Source organism: Chiloscyllium punctatum, chromosome 38, assembly GCF_047496795.1.
Source record: "Chiloscyllium punctatum isolate Juve2018m chromosome 38, sChiPun1.3, whole genome shotgun sequence".
Classification (NCBI taxonomy): Eukaryota; Metazoa; Chordata; class Chondrichthyes; order Orectolobiformes; family Hemiscylliidae; genus Chiloscyllium; species Chiloscyllium punctatum.
This window is the reverse complement of record NC_092776.1, coordinates 23,919,242-23,938,586: the sequence shown is the minus strand read 5'-3', so window position 1 is coordinate 23,938,586 and position 19,345 is coordinate 23,919,242. Positions and strand designations below refer to the sequence as shown.

At 40.6% G+C, this 19,345-nt stretch overlaps 1 protein-coding gene across 2 annotated transcripts in view; it reads right to left on the bottom strand.

Moving 5' to 3' along the window:
* Window positions 1–19,345, bottom strand: part of ccdc186 (coiled-coil domain-containing protein 186) — a 117,066-nt gene that overhangs the window by 96,470 nt on the left and 1,251 nt on the right. The gene's annotated exons all lie outside the window — the stretch shown is intronic.

Here is a 19,345-nt window from a genome sequence, read left to right as displayed (position 1 = left end):
CTCCCTCTCCCCCCCCCCCCCCCCATACTTTCCCTTGAGTTCTACACAGGGGTGTACCTTAAACTCCTCCTCTCCCCCCTCCCCCCTCCCCCCTCCCCCAGATAATCTCTCCAACACTGTCCTGTACAGGGCAAAAGCGGAACCTGTCAAAACGTTGCAGTGAAAACGTGTGTGAGACTGTGTGTGTTATTTGGAGACTTACCCCACAAAGGCAGCAGCAGTCTTACTTTGGTGTCTAGTCTGGCCGACCAGTCCTGAGGGTGTTGGGAAGCGGGGGCTCATGCACGGTGTGCTGCTGCCTAGTCTCCTGACTGAATCTCTGGATCCACAGATTCAATTATAACCACATTGACCTGGACCCAATATACCGGCCACTGCAGTGGACAGCTGGAACTGACAACCGGAAGCAGCAGATACAAACCACTATAAATGCCGGAGGAAAGATCACAGAAGCGCTTCACAAGAGGCTCCCAAGCACTGAGGATGTCATCTAGACAGGGGACAAAACGTCTGCATCACAAATTCCCAGCTCGGCGAACAGAACCACAACAACAACGAGCACCCGAGCTACAAATCTTCTCCCAAACTTTGAACAAGCTAAGTGTTCATCATCTGTCCTCCCTCCTCCTAAATCACATCGAATCTTGGCTTTTCTTAAATATGGCTTTCAAATTCCTGGACTCTTCTCAACAGGAACACAATTCTTCTGCACTTCATTGCCTAAGACTCAATTGCTGTGTCTCTGACCCACAGCACAGAGTGAAATTTAAAATAACAAATCAACTTACAGCCCTTCCCTCCCCTTATTGTTATTGCATTCGGAGCCTGTGACTGGCCAAGTGGTTCTACTGGTTTTGTCACTTTAGCTGCAGTCTGGATTCTGTCGAGAATTACATGCTTCTGGGTCAAAATATTTCATCCACATCTTCTGGCTTCTCAGTGATCAGATCTTTTTCTACCCTACAACAGGACGTACTTATCACCAGGCCTTTATTCCTAATGAAATGTTTTCACCTGTATTTGTTCTGATACCCTGACCTTCAAACATTTCTCAACTTCTCCAAATTTATAAAGTGATAAGGGAATGGCACTCATTTATCCCACCAAAGGATCTCTCACTTCAACACTAGACTCCCTCTTCACTGCTCACATTCTCCTGGCAAGTCTGTAACCAAATAACTGCTCATAACTATTGTTGGTATTTTGGTTTCTGTTCCAGGCACAAGCCAATTATTTCTACTTCCATTTTTTCTCCTCTTAACTTCTTTCCATTTGCTAATCCTAGATTCACTTCTCCTGTCATCTCCATCCCAGGCTCATGTCCCAGCTCCCAGACAAACTTACAAAGAGAGGGGTCAAACAACGTAGGCCACTTCGAAATTCAATGTACAATCTACAGAGATATTCATGGGGAACCAAGGAAATGGCAGAACAGTTAAATATTTTGCATCTGTTTTTAGTGGTGAAAAATACTTTAACATTCCATTAATACTAAAGAACAGGGGAGGAATTAAATTCTACCACAACTACAAAAGAAGTCTCGACTAACAGTCAAACTATTGGGAATAAATGCATTTAAATGCCTTGCCCCTGCTGGTTGGCATTTGGGATCCTAAAATTAACAGCTATGGAAATATTGGTTATAATTTTTCAAAAATTGTTGGATTCTGGAGAAGTAACAGATAATTGGGGGGGAGAAAGAGAAGAGGAAACTGCCAGTGTGGCGCTCCTGGTCACAGGGTACAGAAGCAAAACGTGGATAACTACAGAGCAATTAGCCCAATATCTATTGTGGGAAAAATACCGGGAATTAATTAAGGAATAGCAACATGTTTAGAAAATCATAATCTAATCAAGCAGAATCCACATGGCTTTGTAAAAACTTAATCGCACACGACTCTTCTATTCGAGTTCTGAGGAAATCTCAACCAGAGTGGATTGAGGAGAACCAGAATGTGCTGGATTTGGACTTCCAGAAGATGTTCAACAAGGGTACTCAAAAAAGGTTACATCGTAACAGCCCATCACGTTCAAGACAGTATACTGGCATGGACTGAGAATTGGTTTATGAGCAGGAAACAGCGAGTGGTGATAAGGGATTCTTTTCAGGTTGGCAACCTGTAACCAGTGGGATTCCAATGGAATAGGACTGGGACCACAACTGTTTACAATATATTATGACTTAGAAGGAAGCAAATGTACTGCAACTAAATTTGCAGATGACACAAAAATAGGTGAAAGGACAGGTTGCAAGAAGGATACAAATAGTTAACAGATATTAATGGTTAATTGGACAAGAGTTTGGACAATGGAGTATAATATGGGAAAACGAAGTTATTCACTTTGGAAGGGAGGATAAAAGAATAGAATATTATTTAAAATGAGAAACTACAGAGAGCAACAACACAAAGGGACAAGGGACTTGGGTGTACTTGTGCACAAAACACAAAGCTAGCCTACAGGAGCAGCAGGTATTCAGGAACACTGATGGATTATTGGCCCTTATTTCAATGGGGTTGGACTATGACAGTGAGGAAGTCTTACTGCAACAGTACAAGGGGCTGTGAGACCATATCTGCTGTAGTGTGATCAATTTTTGTTCCCAATCATTGGGAGCAGCACACGAGGATGACCCCCAGTATGGAGGGTGAAATAGCTCCACAGAGGGCAGTATCCCTTCTCCAAGTCATCCTTAATTTCCACATGGAAAACTCTTAACACTGATCCAGCTTCCTAACATTCAGCTCGGAGTGAACAAAATATCTACAGTCAGGACTCCCTGATTAGACCAGATTAAGAGCCGCAGTTAAGGAACTCATTCTGATGTCCACCTGGCTGACCTTGTTGCAATCACTTATGAAGGTCTGCCTTACTCACTGGATTTTAGAAAAAAAAAGAGGTAATCTCATTGAAACATACTGGATTTTTAAGGGAGCTTGACAGAGTAAATTCTGAGAAGACGGTTTTCCTAACGGTAGAGTCGATGACCAGGAGGGGCACAATTTCAGAACAAAGGGACCCCAATTTACGACTAAGATGAGAAGGAATTTCTTCTCTTAAAGGGTTGAACAACTTTGGAACTCCTTGCCACAGAGAGTTGTGGAGGACACATTTGTCTCTTTAAGGTGGAGATAGATAGATAGATTCTTGACCAGTAGAGGAATCAAGGATTGCTGGTAAAGGGCAAAAAGTGGATGCCAGGAATATCAGATCAGCCACAATCCTATTGAATGGCCTTGCCCTGTTCCTATTTCTAATATAATTGTGTTCTGCCTCTTTTGGCATCAAGGCGGCCAATGAGGCACTCTGTGCTGCCCCTAAACAAGTGACAATCCAACTCCGCTACAGCCAACTTTTTCCCCAGTGCACCTTCTGAGGCCAATCTTGTCACCTTCCTTCATATACAACTCACCATCCCCTGTGCTGATCTCTGTAACCCTGCTAGCAAATCAGCTATCAACAGCACTCCTTTCATAATACCCATTTAATTGCAAATAAGGCCCTCACCGTCCATTGGCTTCTTACAGCAAATTGCATTGTCGTGGCTTTATAAAACATTGTTGAGGGAGTCATAACATCATTTCCCAAAAATAGCTCCTCCATCTTGTAGTATTTCCCCCACCCAGACTCTAACAGCAAGAGGATGGTTCTTATCATCAAGTCATATCTTTTTCCTTCTAGTCTTGTGGTACCTTTCGTTCCAAGCATTTCAGCTTGTTCTGCCCATTACACTTCACCACTAATGAAGTGCCAAGAAAGGTTTCAGAGTAATCTTCACAGCTTTCCTCACCTCACTTCTGCATTAAACATCTCATTCTCAGTTACTTGAAACCCTATTTTAGTAAATGGGGCAGCACGGTGGCTCAGTGGTTAGCACCAGGCACCCAGGTCGATTCCAGCCTTGGGCAACTGTCTGTGTGGAGTTTGCACATTCTCCCAGTGTTTGCCGTGGGTTTCCTCCCACAGTCCAAAGATCTGCAGGGTCGGTGAATTGGCCATGCTAAGTTGCCAATAGTGTTCAGGATGTGTAGGTTAGGTGGATTATTCAGGGATAAATATAGGAAAGGGGAATGGGTATGGGTGGGTTACTCTTCAGAAGGTCGGTGTGGATTTGGAGCCGAAGGGCCGGTTTCCACACAGTAGGGATTCTAATTAACATCATGATGTCTCAGAGTTCTCACCTTCTGAGATATTTGTAATGCATGTTCATTGCTAACCCTTTATCATTCATGCCATGAGATTTCACTGTTCCATTGTGTCAATTATGGATCAGGCCATCTCTGGCCACTTCCTTCCTCACTCTCCACCCACATCACTTTTGCCCTTCACACCTTACCTGCTTCTGTCTGTTCTGGAACAATTTCCTCTCCAAATCCTCACCAAGGAGCATGGACATGAACAGCTATGATGGAGACTGATATTGGCCATTAACCACAAGATTAGGTTGGATTATGTAAAACATCAACCAGCCAGGCAATTTTTTGCCAAAATGAGTTCACTAATCCAGAATCATCCTATGGTGAGGAAAGAACTAGGAGAAAGTGAGGACTGCAGATGCTGGAGATCAGAGCTGGAAATGTGTTGCTGGAAAAGCGCAGCAGGTCAGGCAGCATCCAAGGAACAGGAGAATCGACGTTTCGGTCAAGAAGAGCTCATGCCCGAAACGTCGATTCTCCTGCGCCTTGGATGCTGCCTGACCTGCTGTGCTTTTCCAGCAACATATTTTCAACAGTGAGGAAAGAACTACCCCAGATTCTTTTCTCAACAGCAAATCACCTTCTTAAACCTCTTAGGTATACTTGGTATTTGTTGAAGGCAAAGACTATGTACAGGTGTAGTTTGAAACAAAAACGGAGTTGCTGGAAGAACTAGCATGCCTGAGGAGAAATCAAGAGTTCACACTTCATGTCCGGTGACCTTTCCTCAGAACTGATGGTAGCTAAGAAAACGTTGGCTTTACATGCAGAAGACAAAAAAAGGTAGAGGGAGGGGACAAGGAGTAAACGATAAGTGGGAATAGAGCCCAAAGAGAGGGAAGAACAGTTAGACAGACAATGGAGTGGATAACGATCTGGCTAGGAGAATGAATCGCTATTAAATGGAGACAATTAATGGCTAACAATAGGTTGTTTAAAGGCAGACCATGTGATAACAAGGCCTGGTGTGTGGGACTGGGGGCTCGGACATGGGAGAGTTCAAGCCTTAAAATTATTGAACTCAATATGGAGTCCGGTGGGCTGCAGGGTCCTAAAGGGGAATACGAGGTGACATTCTTCCAGCTTGCACTGAGCTTAAACTGAAGCACTGCAGCAAACTGGAGAGAGATGTTGACCAGGGGACAGGATGGTGTGTCTAAGTGGCAGGCAACTGCTCAGGGTCATTTTTGCAGAACTCAGGTGTTCCACAGAGCAGTCACCCAGTCTACGTTTCATTTCCTAAGTGTTGAGGAGACCACATTGTGAGCAGCAAATGCAGTGGATTAGATTGAGTGAAGTGCAGGTTACGTGTTGCTTCACCTGGAAGGAATGTTTGGGTCCTTGGTTACGGAGATGGGGATATTTTAGGTGTCTGTGCACACTTGAAGGAAGAGTGAACCAGGATGGCCCAGAGAGAACAGTCCCTGCAAAAGGCAGACAAGGGAGAGGAGGGGAATGCATGTTGGGTGGTAGTATCTCAATGGAGATGGCAGAAACGACAATTGATGATTTGGTATGTCAATGCTAGTGGGATGGTAGGTAAGCACAAGTCAAACCCTATTGCTATTGTGGGAGGGAAGACAGGAGGTGAGGGCGGAAATGCAGGAGATGAGTCAGACCTGGTTAAGAGGCCTGTCAACAACAGTGCTGGCGAGTTCTAGGTTTTGAAGGTTCCCTTGTCGAGGTTGGCCTCATCTGAACATATGCGATGGTGACAGAGGGATTGGGAGAATAGAATGGAGATTTTACAGGAAGCAAGGTGAGAGAATGTATCGTCTAGGTCACTGTGGGGAGTTGGTGGCTCGAATGTGGATATTAGGGGCCAGTTTATCCCCAGAAATGGAGACAGATATGTCTAGGAAGGGAAAGGAGAAGTCGGAGATGGACCAGGTGAAAGTGAGGTGAAAATGAAATTGGAAGCAAAATCGAAATCCAACTTCCGGACGAGAGAAGAAAGCAGTAACGATGATATAATCAGTATATCCAGAGAAAGGGCCAGTCCATCTAATCAGTTTGCTCTACTACTTCCTGTGCCCACCAGATCAGCTTTCAAAGCCACTATCATTTCCAGGCCTGAAATCAAGATTTATTTTCCCTAACCTTGCTTTCCCCTCAGCACATCTCATCTTGGAAACCCAACTTGTTCCTTGAATATATTCTTACTGAAACACTAACAACTGAAATTCACTTTCTGGCTGCCTTGTTAGCTGATACTGTTAGCAGGTTTTGCTCTCTTTCAGTATGTCATCAACATGATTCCTCTTAAAGTCATCTCTTGCTCCTCTGTTCCTGTAAACTATCATCCGGTTTCCAACTTGCCTTTCTTCGCCAAAATCCTTGAACGAGCAATCACTTCTGAAATCTAATTCCCAAAATTCAATCTCATTAGGCCTCCAATCAGGTTTCCATCTCTACACAGTAAAAAAAAACTGCTTTTCAAAGTCGCAAATGATATCAACACGGATTGTAAACTCTCTCCTCAACCTATCTGCAAGTCTTGGACATGGCTGCTCACATCATCATCATCATCATCCAATGCCTTTCTGTCATCCAAGGGGATTGCTTGCTTCGTTACATCCTCCTCTGCGGTCATGCTAGAAATTCACTTGCAATTGTTTCTCTGCACACTCTTGTGCCCCTCAAGGATTCATTTTGGCACTTTCCTATTTCTTTTTGACATGCTCTTGCCCAGCAACATGATCCAAAACACAACAATTTTCAGATGCCTGCTAATGATACGTAGCTTTATTTCACTTAGGAGTCAGATATACAGCATGGAAACAGACCCTTCGATCCAACCCATCCATGCCGACCAGGTATCCCAACCCAATCTAGTCCCACCTGCCAGCACCCGGCCCATATCCCTCCAAACCCTTCCTATTCATATACCCATCCAAATGCCTCTTAAGTGTTGCAATTGTACCAGCCTCCACCATATCCTCTGGCAACTCATTCCATACACGTACCACCACATGTGAAAAAGTTGCCCATGAGGTCTCTTAAATCTTTCCCCTCTCACCCTAAACCTATTCCCTCTAGTTCTGGACTCCCCGACCCCAGGGAAAAGACATTGTCCATTTACCCTATCAATGCCCCTCAATTTTGTAAACCTCTATAAGGTCACCCCTCAGCCTCAGACGCTCCAGGGAAAACAGCCTCAGCCTGTTCAGCCTCTCCCTATAGTTCAAATTCTCCAGCCCTGGCAACATCCTTGTAAATCTTTTCTGAATCCTTTCAAGTTTCACAACATCTTTCCGATAGGAAGGAGACCAGAATTGCACACAATATCCCAACAGTGGCCTAACCAATGTCCCGTACAGCCGCAACATGACCTCCCAACTCCTGTACTCAATACTCTCACCAATAAAGGAAAGCATACCAAACGCCGCCTTCGCTGTCCTATCTACCTGCGACTCCACTTTCAAGGAGCTATGAACCTGCACTCCAAGGTCTCTTTGTTCAGCAATGCTCCCTGGGACTTTACCATTAAGTATATAAGATTTGCTTTCCCAAATTGCAGCACCTCACATTTATTGCACTTCTCTCAACTCTATCAACTGTCAGACTGCTCATCTAACATTTAGTACTGAATGAGCAAAGGTTCCTCCAAGTAAAGATTAGCAAGACAAAATCCATTGTCTTTAGCCTCACTTCAGTCTTTGAGCTACCAACTTCATTATTTTCCCTCACAACTGCCTGAAGATGAACCAGATTATTTGCAAACTTAGTCTAATAGGTGGCACAGAAGTGCTGAGAAGCATATTTTGAGCCTATAACGAAGAATGCCTATTTCCAACTTCATTATTGAACTGACTCTTCTTTATTTCGTTGAATCCACATTAGAAGTCCTAACTTTTGGTTATAATTTGAACACTTAACAATTTTGCACATCTGGCTGACTATCCACCTTCAGTCCTTCCTAAGCTCCAAGCCACCCAAACCTCTGCTGCTAGTATCTGAATTAGGTAGACAAGCAGGATGCTGGGAGAAAACAACAAGCCAGACAGCATCAGGAGGTGGAGAAGTAGATGTTGCAGGTGTAACCTTTCTTCAGGACAGGAGCCGATGGAAGGGATAAATCTAGTGGGTGGCTGAGAGGAATGGAAGGGAGAGGCTGGGGAGTTCGGGGACAGGGAGGAAGGTTATTTGAAATTGGTATCCCATTCAATAATCAGTGCTTCACTGGAGTTCCATAGGTCAGACTTAAACAGCAATGCAATTTTACAACTCTTATTCTGGTTTTCAATTTCCACCACAACCTTCACCTTCCTTATGTCTGGAATATCCTCCTGCATATGTTAAAGCCCTAAAACCCTCAAATATTGCACAACTCCAATTCTGGCTTCTTGGGCAAAAGCACTTTTAAACTGCTCTACAATTAATAACTATACTTTTAACTATCCAAGCCTTAAGCTCTGTAATATTCTTTACTGCGGATGGTTCAAAACACTAAACAACTGTAGTCATCGGTTAAAAATCAAATTTCAAGAGCACCCCAAGGACTTTAAACTGAATAGTCCTTTCATCTTTCCACGTACTAAACACTACTGCTCTTTTTTTCAAAATGGGCGTGTATGTTATTGAACACTTGACAGCGCATCATTACTCTTCGTAAGAGACAGCAGATAATAAAATTGCCCTTTCACTCAAGAAAACCTTGTAAACAGCTCCTTGCTGCTACAGTGGAAAACTGCATTTTAACTACTGAGAGATTGAGCCTGCAGTAAAAAGAACAAAATCTTTGTTATGGTTAATCAAGAGATTGAAAAGAGGAGAGCGACTTTATCCTTCCTCACCTCGGTCATAATACTGTGTTAAAGGTTCAGTTTAAATACAAAATGTCATCTGGTACCACTCGACAGAAACGAATGCTTCTACCTCCATTGCAGTGTCAAGTGTGTGCTGTAATGTCAGATGGGAATCTTTCAATTGAGATTTTAACACCAAAGCTACGTCTTCCTTGTCAGGTCAATGTCAAAGAATCCATGACACTACTCAGTTACAGTCAATAATTAATGCTCAGTTAACTTCACAATGATTATCTGGTCTTTACCACAGGGCCGGTTGTAGAAGCTTGCTACGTATACAAAATGACTGGCATAGTTCCCATATTGTCACAGTGACTACACAGTTCAAAAGTATTTTGTTGGCTGCATATTGCTGAGACACCCAGTAATCCAAGGCACTAAGGAATGCTAGCTTTTCTTTGTTTATAGTTCTAGTACCAGAAAATATTGTCTGTCCGAGTTTCCACAGTACTTAGTAGAAAACAGAAGTTTAAACATGAGATTTTCATCATTAAAATGTGACTTTTAACATTTTAACGCAAGGTGTGGTTTTAAAAGATCATTGTGCAATTCTAAAAATCTCATGATATGGACTGCACAGTGTCACCAGTGATGCAGAATGAACAACGTCACCCGAAGGTGGGGAAACAGTTGAATATCTTTTTCGGAAAGGTAGAAATTTCTGTCTTCTCTGGTATTAGGCTTTTCCAAATATTGAAATAAAACTCGTTCCTAAATATTGAAACCTTTATGCAATCTGATAACTCTTCTTCAAACACCTTTTCAGGAAAAATCAATTAAAACATGGTTAAATTTTCACAATATAAAGCAAAAGGTTCCAGAGCTATTAAAAAGCACACTAGTCACTGACAGGAACCCTTTGCCTGCTAAACCACAGAAATGTACAAAAAGATACAATGATGTACATACATATTTGCTGATCTTTACAAACAAAAAAAACCAACAATTCTCGAGTGACACACAAGAAACCAACTATTTCAGTAGCTGAATAGAAGGTTTAGAAACTAAGTATGAGAAAAAAAGTTCAAAGGACCAGCAGAAATTGTGCATGTAAAAAGGATTGGATAGCAATTCAAGCAACATTAAGTACAAAGTACAATGGAAGCTATAATTTTATTTCCCACATTAGTGGGAAGTCACAATGCAAACTTTTTTCCACCTCTAAAATGATTTTTTGACATCCTTACATAAAGGTTAGATTCGAATTTCTGTCCTTTATCTTAAAGATGTAACTCTTTCCTTCCTCAAAAACCCCAAGAACGTACCATTATCTTTAAGGACACCCCTCGACCTTCCAAGCTGATGTCCATTACCCCACCTAATATGTCTTGAAAAATCTGACAACTTGTCAAATGATGCGTGCCTTTCTCCAAAATCCCATCCACCAGTCTTAGATACCGAAATATCATGAGCAAAAAACTAGCATTTTCTGTTCCATAAAATTCTAACGGTAGTCGTTGGGTGTCTGCTAAATAGGTTGCACAATCGTCATGACATTGAGACTTGAGCCTTAAATGTATGACAATCACTATATTTAGTACTTAAAAAGGTAATTCATTATGGAAATCATATGAAAGACGACAGAAGCACACGTATTAATACACTCATTGACTTTCCTGTACTGCATTGTCTGGAAAGTGGCTTGGAAAAGCTGGAGGACTGTGGGGGATAAAAACACGAGAAAGGCAGACTTTTTTCCTCCTCTTTACGGCTGATCTACTGATAAGAATGAACAGTTAAATCATTTGAAGTTCAAGTAGTGCTACACAATCCAAGAATCGTGATCCCTGTATTGTAACAATGGAGCTCATGGGAAAGCAAATGAGAGATAACAATTATCAAATAAGCTAATACCTGAATATCTGGATAATAGAACTGTGTTCACTGGTAGAACCATGACATCAAATGACAACCTGCATTCCTTCAATCCAGCCATTTGAACTTAGGTGACATTAAACAAGTCAAAAATATTAGCATTAACCATAGCAAAGTTGCATGGTTAGCAGTGTAAATGGATGTGCCACCAATAAAGAGTTATTGCAATATTATATATTTAATCAAACAACAACTTGCATTTACACTGCTTTTTAACACAATAAAACACACCAAAGAGCTTCTTAGGAGGGTTACAGGCAAAACTTGACACGTAAACACAAACATTCATGATCGAAAGCTTAGTCAGGAAGTAGCTTCTAAGATGCTAGAATGGCAAAAAAAAGAGGGAGAGGTTCAGAAAATCCAGAGATTAGGGCCTAGCCAGATGATGAAACATCTACCAATGGACTGATTAAAATGAAGGATGGCAAGAACAAAATAACAAAGAACAGGAATAGTACCTTCGGCCCGGCAACCCGGGCCCAGACACATGACATCTTTTTAAACCAAAAACCTCTGGTCTCTATACAGTCCGTATCTCTCCAATTCCTGCCTCTTTAAGTACGCCTGGATGCCTCTTAAACATTGGTAGTATATCTGCTTCTACCACTTGCTCTAGCAACACATTCTAGGCACTTACCACCTTCTGCATTAAAATAAAACTTTAAACTTCCTCACTTCTACCTTAACCTCACATCCTCTTGTAATTGACATCTCTACCCAGGGGGAAAAGGCCCTGAATATCTATTCTATCCATGCCTCTCAATTTTGTCAACTTCTATCAAGTTGTTGTTCAGCCTCTGAAATTCAAGTGAAAACAAACAAAATTTGTCCAGTGTCTCCTCATAGGTAATACATAGATAGAATATAGAACAGTGCAGTACAGAACCTTTGGCCCTTGGTGTTGCGCTGACCTGTAAAACCAATCTGAAGTCCATCCACCAACACTTTTCCATTATTATCCACATATTTATCCAATGACCATTTAAATCTGCTTAAAGTTGGCAAATCTACTATTGTTGCAGGCAGGGCATTCCATGCCCTTACTACTCTCTGCGTCAAGAACCTACCACTGACATCTGTCCTATACCCATCACTCTTCAATTTTAAACCACGTCCCCTCGTTGCTCCAGTCAATTCACTTCCCCAGGAATTTCCCAATGGGCTAGAAATAAACCAATCACTGACATGTCAGCAGTATGAAAATGACTTCCACTAAGAGGCTCTTGTTTGGAAATTGTTCACGACTTAAATTTGCTTTAACTAACAAGGATCTTTTTCCATCTGAGACACAATGATTTCATGCAATCTTTGAAAATCTTGCCACAATCTGAGATCTCATGAAGGCAGGCTGAGAATCCCTGCTTTAAAATACCTTAATGGATCACAAACAATTCCTGACTCCAATAGAACAAATGTTTCCTGTCTAAATGTCATTTGCATAAATAGCTACAACACAGAAGGCAGCCGTTTGGTTGGTTAACTCCTGCAGACAGTTTGCAAAGATATTAGTCAGGATTCGGAGATGCCGGTGTTGGACTAGGATGTACAAAGTTAAAAATCACACAATACCAGGTTATAGTCCAACAGGTTTAATTGGAAGCACACTAGCTTTCAGAGCGCTGCTCCTTCATCAGGTCCTAGTGGAGGACACAATTCTAAGGCACAGAATTTATAGCAAAAATTTTCAGTTACATCACACTAAATATTTGCTATAAATCCTGTGCCTTAGAATGGTGTCCTCCAATATCACCTGAAGAAGGAGCAGCGCTCCAAAAGCTAGTGTGCTTCCAATTAAACCTGGTATTGTGTGATTTTTAACTTTACAAAGACACTGACTCACTTAATTCCACTCCAATTTTCTCCAATGCCTCGCATGTTTGCTTGGTGTTTCACCAATTATTTTCTGACAACCATAATTGAATCTGCCTCTGTTGTATTCTTAGATAATATTTTCCACACCCTAACTACCACCACAAACAGATTTTATGTCACTGCTGGTTGTTTGCCAGCCATCTTAAATTAATGTCATCTGGTTCACAGCCCTTCTTCTATTGGGAACGGTTTCTCAAGCTATTCTGTTGAGTCACCTTAAGATTTTGACTACTATCAAATCTCTTATTCTCCTTGATGTCAAGGTTAAGAACCCCAGCATCTCAACGTATTCCTGCAGTTGAAATCCACTGTTCCAAGAACCACTTGAGTAAATAGTATTTGGCTACAGCAACTGTCACATCGTTTCTGAAGAGTGGTACCCAGAACTGACCACTATTCTCCAAATGAGTGAAAAGTAGTGACTTATACAGGTTTACAACACATCCTTGCCTTTGGACTGTCAGTTTAAGTTCCCAGTTAACCTACCTTCAACTTGACTTTCTACCTTAAAATAGTGCATACTAACCACTAAACCCCTCTGTCTTTCATGCCTTTAGAATAGTGCCCTTCATTTATGTTGCCTCTCTTTATTTTTTTCCTTGCAAAATATATCACTTCACACTTCTTTGCATTAAAATGTCATTATACTATTGCAAAGAGGCATTTTTTTCTGAAAGTGGCATATAACCATATGGTTAAACTCCTTTATGCCTTATACCAACATTGAATTTCTATTAATTATCCCTGTTGTCTTTTATGAATCATTACTGTTCCTTGGTAAAGCACTGCACAGTCACTGACTATACGCTTGAACATGTGTGCAACATTTCTACTGTTCTACACAAAATCAATAACAAAACTGTACAGGTATGTTGCCCATTATGTTAAAAAATACAATAGCCATCACAATTTTTAGGTAGTAATTTACATATTTAAGTTCATGGTTACAGTTAACATTTATATTAAAAAAGGTGCCCAATAAAACCGCATAGTTTGGTGCATGCTAGTGCGCCAAATTATAGGTGGATCAGGACCTGTTAATTGCATTTGAGCTGAGAATTCACTCCAACCAATTTTCTGCTTGCTTAACAGTTCTGCAAATTTTACAACTTTACACCATGTTAGCTTCTTTTGTCACTGGTATCCAGCAATGATGCAATATGATGTGGGGTGTAACAATGTCAGTCTTTCAGATGAACCAGAAAGTAACTTCCAAATAATATAATAGGATATCTGCTAGCGCTACAAAGCAAGCTTAAGTTTAACTTACTTTTAAAAAGAACAAACAACTATTTGTTATGGGACTAGAAAGAGAAGAAAGCAAAGATTAACATTACATGCCAGTTTATTGTTTCACCAACCTTGCAATGCTGTTTGCCTTTATCATTTATCTGACTACGTTTTGTAACTACGTTTTTAAAAAAGAATAAACAATTACACAATTGATATCCAAGGCTTCTGTCCTCCAGAGTTCAAAAACATTGTCTTTGGGAGTGGGAGGTTCAGCTCAACAGAAAATATCATTGTTCCAAGCCAGAGACTGAAATGTCAAGAAAACGTCATGGTTGTGGATATGTTCGCCAAGCTGGGAAGTTGATTTGCAGATGTTTCGTCCCCTGTCCAGGTGACGTCTCCAGTGCTTTGGAGCCACCACGATACTGTGTCTTCTGGAATTTATGTGGTTCCGATTCTGCTGCTTCCAGTGGTCAGTTCCAGTTGTTTGTTGTTGTGGCTGGTAGATTGGGTCTTGGTCTATGTCTGTTGATAGAATCAGTGGATAAGTGTCATGCTCCTAGGAATTCTCTGGCTGTCCTCTGTTGAGCTTGTCCTGTGATCGTTGTGTTGTACCAGTCAAATTTGTGGTCCGTCATCTGTGTGTATGGCTACTAAAGGGCAATAACGCACTGCAGCACTCCAGACCTACAAAAGGGAAGAAGAACACCCCTACAGAGTCTTCACCAAGAACAGATATCCCTGCAACTTCATCCACAGATGCCTAAGAGACAAACAATGTGACGAGGACATGCCATGACCTCACTCACTAGCTACGCTGCCTTACATAAAAAAAGTCTTGGAATTGACAGCCAGACATATCCGGCCACTGGGATTCATGACACTCACAAACTGACAGCCATGCTCAGACAGCAACTCACCAGGACAAAAGACCTGGTGAGTAAATTACATTAGTCTTGCACCCTTTGTGTGCAAGACTAATGTAATTTACAAGATTCCATGCAAAGATTGCACAAAACACTATAAAAGACAAAGAGGCAGACAACTCACAATCCGCAATCACAAACACCAACTAGCCACTGAACGCAATGACCAGCTGTCCCTTGTAGCCATACACACATGACAAGGAGCATAAATTCGACTGGGACAACACAATGATCAATCACAGGACAAGCTAAACAGAGGACAACCAGAGAATTCCTAGAAGCATGGCACTCAGACGGATTCAATCAACAAGCACATAGACCTAAATCCAATATACTGACCATTATAACGAACAACTGGAAGCATCAGAAATGGAACCAAATAAATTCCAGAAGACAGTACAGCAGCACTTCACAGCAGGCTCCAAAGCACCTAACATGTCACCTAAACAGGGGATGAAACATCTGCAAAATCAACCTTCCAGCTCAGTGAATATCCCCACAGCCACAACAACCAACACCCAAGCTACATGTCTTTACATCAACCTTGAACGTCAAGAAAATGTTTGTCCCAAATAAAGGCAGCTGCCAATCTCCACAATATCTCAAAATTCTGATAGCTGCACCACTCATGCTAGAAGGTCATGTGCCCAAATCACACACCAGAAAATTACATATATAATCTACTCTGACATTTCTGTGAAGGGTTGATGAAATGCTGCACTGTCAGAGTTGCAGATTTCAAATGAGACATTAAACCATCTGCTTCCTCAAGTGGACACAAAAAGTATCATGATATTTTCTGAAGAGTGGAAGTTTTCCTGCCAACATCACCAAGATGATTGGTGATTTATTTTGTTTCTGTTTTAACAGATTTCGTGTGTATAAATTTGTTGCTGCATTGCAATTGAGACTATAGCGTACATTCCCAGTAATACACTAATTGATGATTGGTTGTAAAAAAAATCTTCAAGGAATTGCCAAGGTTACTTTGTCTTTTCTTAGAAAGACAAGTTTAACTTTAGGGTATTTAAAGAACTTTTACAGCAGTCATATATTTATGGTCCACTCTTCTATTGTAAAAGTCATTAAACTCATTTTGGGGAACCCAATACATGACATCACATTCAATTTAAATTATGCAACAGATTTCAGAAAATCTATGATGACAAAAATTCAACACATGAATAAAATTGTTTAAAAGCTATGATTACAACTGAGATTTTCCAGGCGTGAAGCTTGCAGCTGTGGAGGAAAAAAAGAATCAGTCCAGAACACTAAAATCAATCTGCTTCACTACTAAAAGGCATCAACAGCAACCAGTGGAAAACTATTTATTAGCTGATTGTACTGCTTCCTCTGAACTAAGCCTCAATTAGCATCTCTCAGTATGGTGACATACCTTGCAACTAGTTTCAACTTTTTCACATATTCAGACCACTAAGTCAAAAAGAAAAATAAAGTCACAATTCTCAGCAACTTGAACAATTAAAAGACATTGCCAAAACCATACAGAGCCAATTTAAAAAAAATTGACATACAAGAAACAAACATCTATTCACAGCAAATTCACAGATAATTTGATTTCATTAATAGTGATTTACACTACAATAAGCAGCTTCATTATAAAGACAATCTGAAATATAAAGATAACGAGATGGGAAAGGTCATAACATCTAATCCATTAAATCCCAGAATACCACTAATAATTTGCATCATAGATACACAAAAATTAACCTTTCCATATCAAACTAGACCAGTAGCTTTCAGACTTACAGGTGGAGAATTCTCTCTCATCTCCCACAAATACTCAAACCAATCCCTACAAACACTGATCCAAACATTAACTTTAAACAACTACTCAAAAGGAACACCAACATTACTTTAGAATTCAACAACAGAAAATGCATTTGCATAAACCAGCAAAGTAGAGAAATATGCAAGCCTATTGTGTAGATTGCATAGGAGACTGGAATACTCGGATCCAATCGGGGTTCAGGCTAGAAAAACTGTTCTCTTCAATGTGATAACAATCAGTTCTTGAAAAAGGATTTGCAGTCATGGATATAATATTCAGTGTATCTGGTGAAAGCCTACACAACATATACTGTAGATTGTAAAATCTCCATTGCCCTGCCAAACCATAGGGCCGCTCTCTCATTAGAAAGTTAACTGCTGATTAAACCTTCGGGTCACCAGGCCTCAGGAGAGGGGAAAGAGATGGAAAAAGGAGGGACTTTCGCGTAACCTCAGCTGTGTTCAACCTAATCTGTTGGCATCACTCTGTATCACAAACCAGCTGTCGAGCCAAGTGAACATATTGACCCCCAAGTATATGACTCTATAATACTGGTCCATAAATGAAGTACACAAACAGACCTTTGGGTCTAATTAATCTGTGCCCAACTGATTTCCCAAAGTAAATTAGTCCCATTTGCTTCATGTCCCTCTAAACCATTCCTATTCACGTACCTGTCCAAATGTCTTTTAAGTGTTGTACCTGTACACATCCACTGGCAGTCAGTTCCATATACGAACCACCCACCACCTGAAAATGTTGCCCCTCAGGTCCCGTTTAAAATCTTTGCCCTCTCACCTTACAATTATTCCCACTAGTTTTGAACTTCCCTAAGCTACAGAGGTGAAAATTAAGTATAGAAATCCTGCTCAATTTATTTTGCTAATTCTATCATGGCCCTTTAATACCATTTATCTATTTTGTAAACAAAGGGGAAAGGTTTTGAATACTTGTAGCACAAAGAAATAATGCTATCACTATATTAGTATACTACTACTATTCTGCCAAATAACTTTTTTCAGCATATTAGGCTTTCGGATTTTCTAGTCAAAACAGGCAGGACACATTTAGTGCGTCTCCTGACATCCTGTGTGATCACATGCAAACAATAATGAAGTTGTTGATTAATTACAGTTATCATTTTGTAGTCAGCAACACACTGAAATGTGACAAGGCAACTTCCAGTTATGGAATTTTTGGTAACAAATACATCTAAAGTCACCTGTTTCTATGCTGTCTTCACCACACATCTCAAATTATTTAAAGGTAATTTTCATTTGAATTAATCAATCAATAACATCTGCTTCCAGCATCTTTCAATAGCAAGCCTATTGTATAGATTGACAATGCTTGCTCAAAAAAAGTTTCCATTAATTTGTTTTGAACTGGACTCCCTCAAGCATAATCTATTTCCATTGGTCTCAGTATCCTTGAAAATGAGAAACAGCAAGTCATGTTCTACAGTATCCAGTTCCTTTCGAATCTGAAAAATCCTAAGCATGTCACCTCTTTTCTAGTGAAGGCATGACCAATTCACAGAAATGAATTGCATAGAGGAGCAGTTATCAGGTCAATTATTCCAGTTGCTCTTTTCTGTTTCCTCTCCCAGCAGTAATAGCACCAATAGTTAACAGTAGAAAATTCCCAATATTTTAGCTCAATAGTTGTTTTTCAGTCATTTCCACTTATGATTTGCTGTTTGTCAAAGCTTTTTGCAAATGTATTATCCATCTGCAATGCCAAGTCTCTTAATGTTATTTCTATTGCTTGGTTTTTTTTAATGGAACCACAATTGAAGCACTTCACATTTCATCTGCCACCTGTCGAATTTGCAAATATAGGTTCATTCCAACTATGTCTTATCCTGCTCAACTTTGGACTTCACCAACTTCATTGGCTAGACTTGCAGATGCTGTAGAATTATTGTTATTCCTACCTCCAGATGACCTATGAAGGTTTTTTTTAAAAATTCCCATGGGACAGGTAACCTTCTCCCAGACTGATAACTCCAGTCATACCAGCCTCTCTTCATTTTATGTATTTTCAGTACCAGCTTTTCCAGAGGAACTACAACAAGAGCCTTACTGAAATTCAAGCACACCATATGTAGCTGATCATCTATAACACTGAACAATTCAGTTGCATTGACAAGTTTTACCTTCAAAAACCTATATTGGTTATAACATACATATGTTGGGATGCTCTATGATTTTATTTCTACTAAAGGTTTCCTATAATTTACTCACATGGATGTAACCCGAGGAGGTCTGTCATTTGCTGTTTCTTTCAAAAAAAATTAGCATTTGTCTTTAGCAGTCCTAAGAGATTTGTGACAGATTTCGCAAACAAAAGTGCCCCCTGAATTTCCCATGTACAAACAGACAAGAACTTCGTTATGTAGTTTTGGGAAAATGATAAGACCACTGTTGGAATATTGTGTGCAATTCTGGTTTCCTTCCTATCGGAAAGATGTTGTGAAACTTGAAAGGGTTCAGAAAAGATTTACAGGGATGTTGTCAGGGTTGGAAGATCTGAGCTACAGGGAGAGGCTGAACAGGTTGGGGCGGTTTTCCCTGGAGTGTCAGAGGCTGAGGGGTGACTTTATAGAGGTTTACAAAATTATGAGGGACATGGATA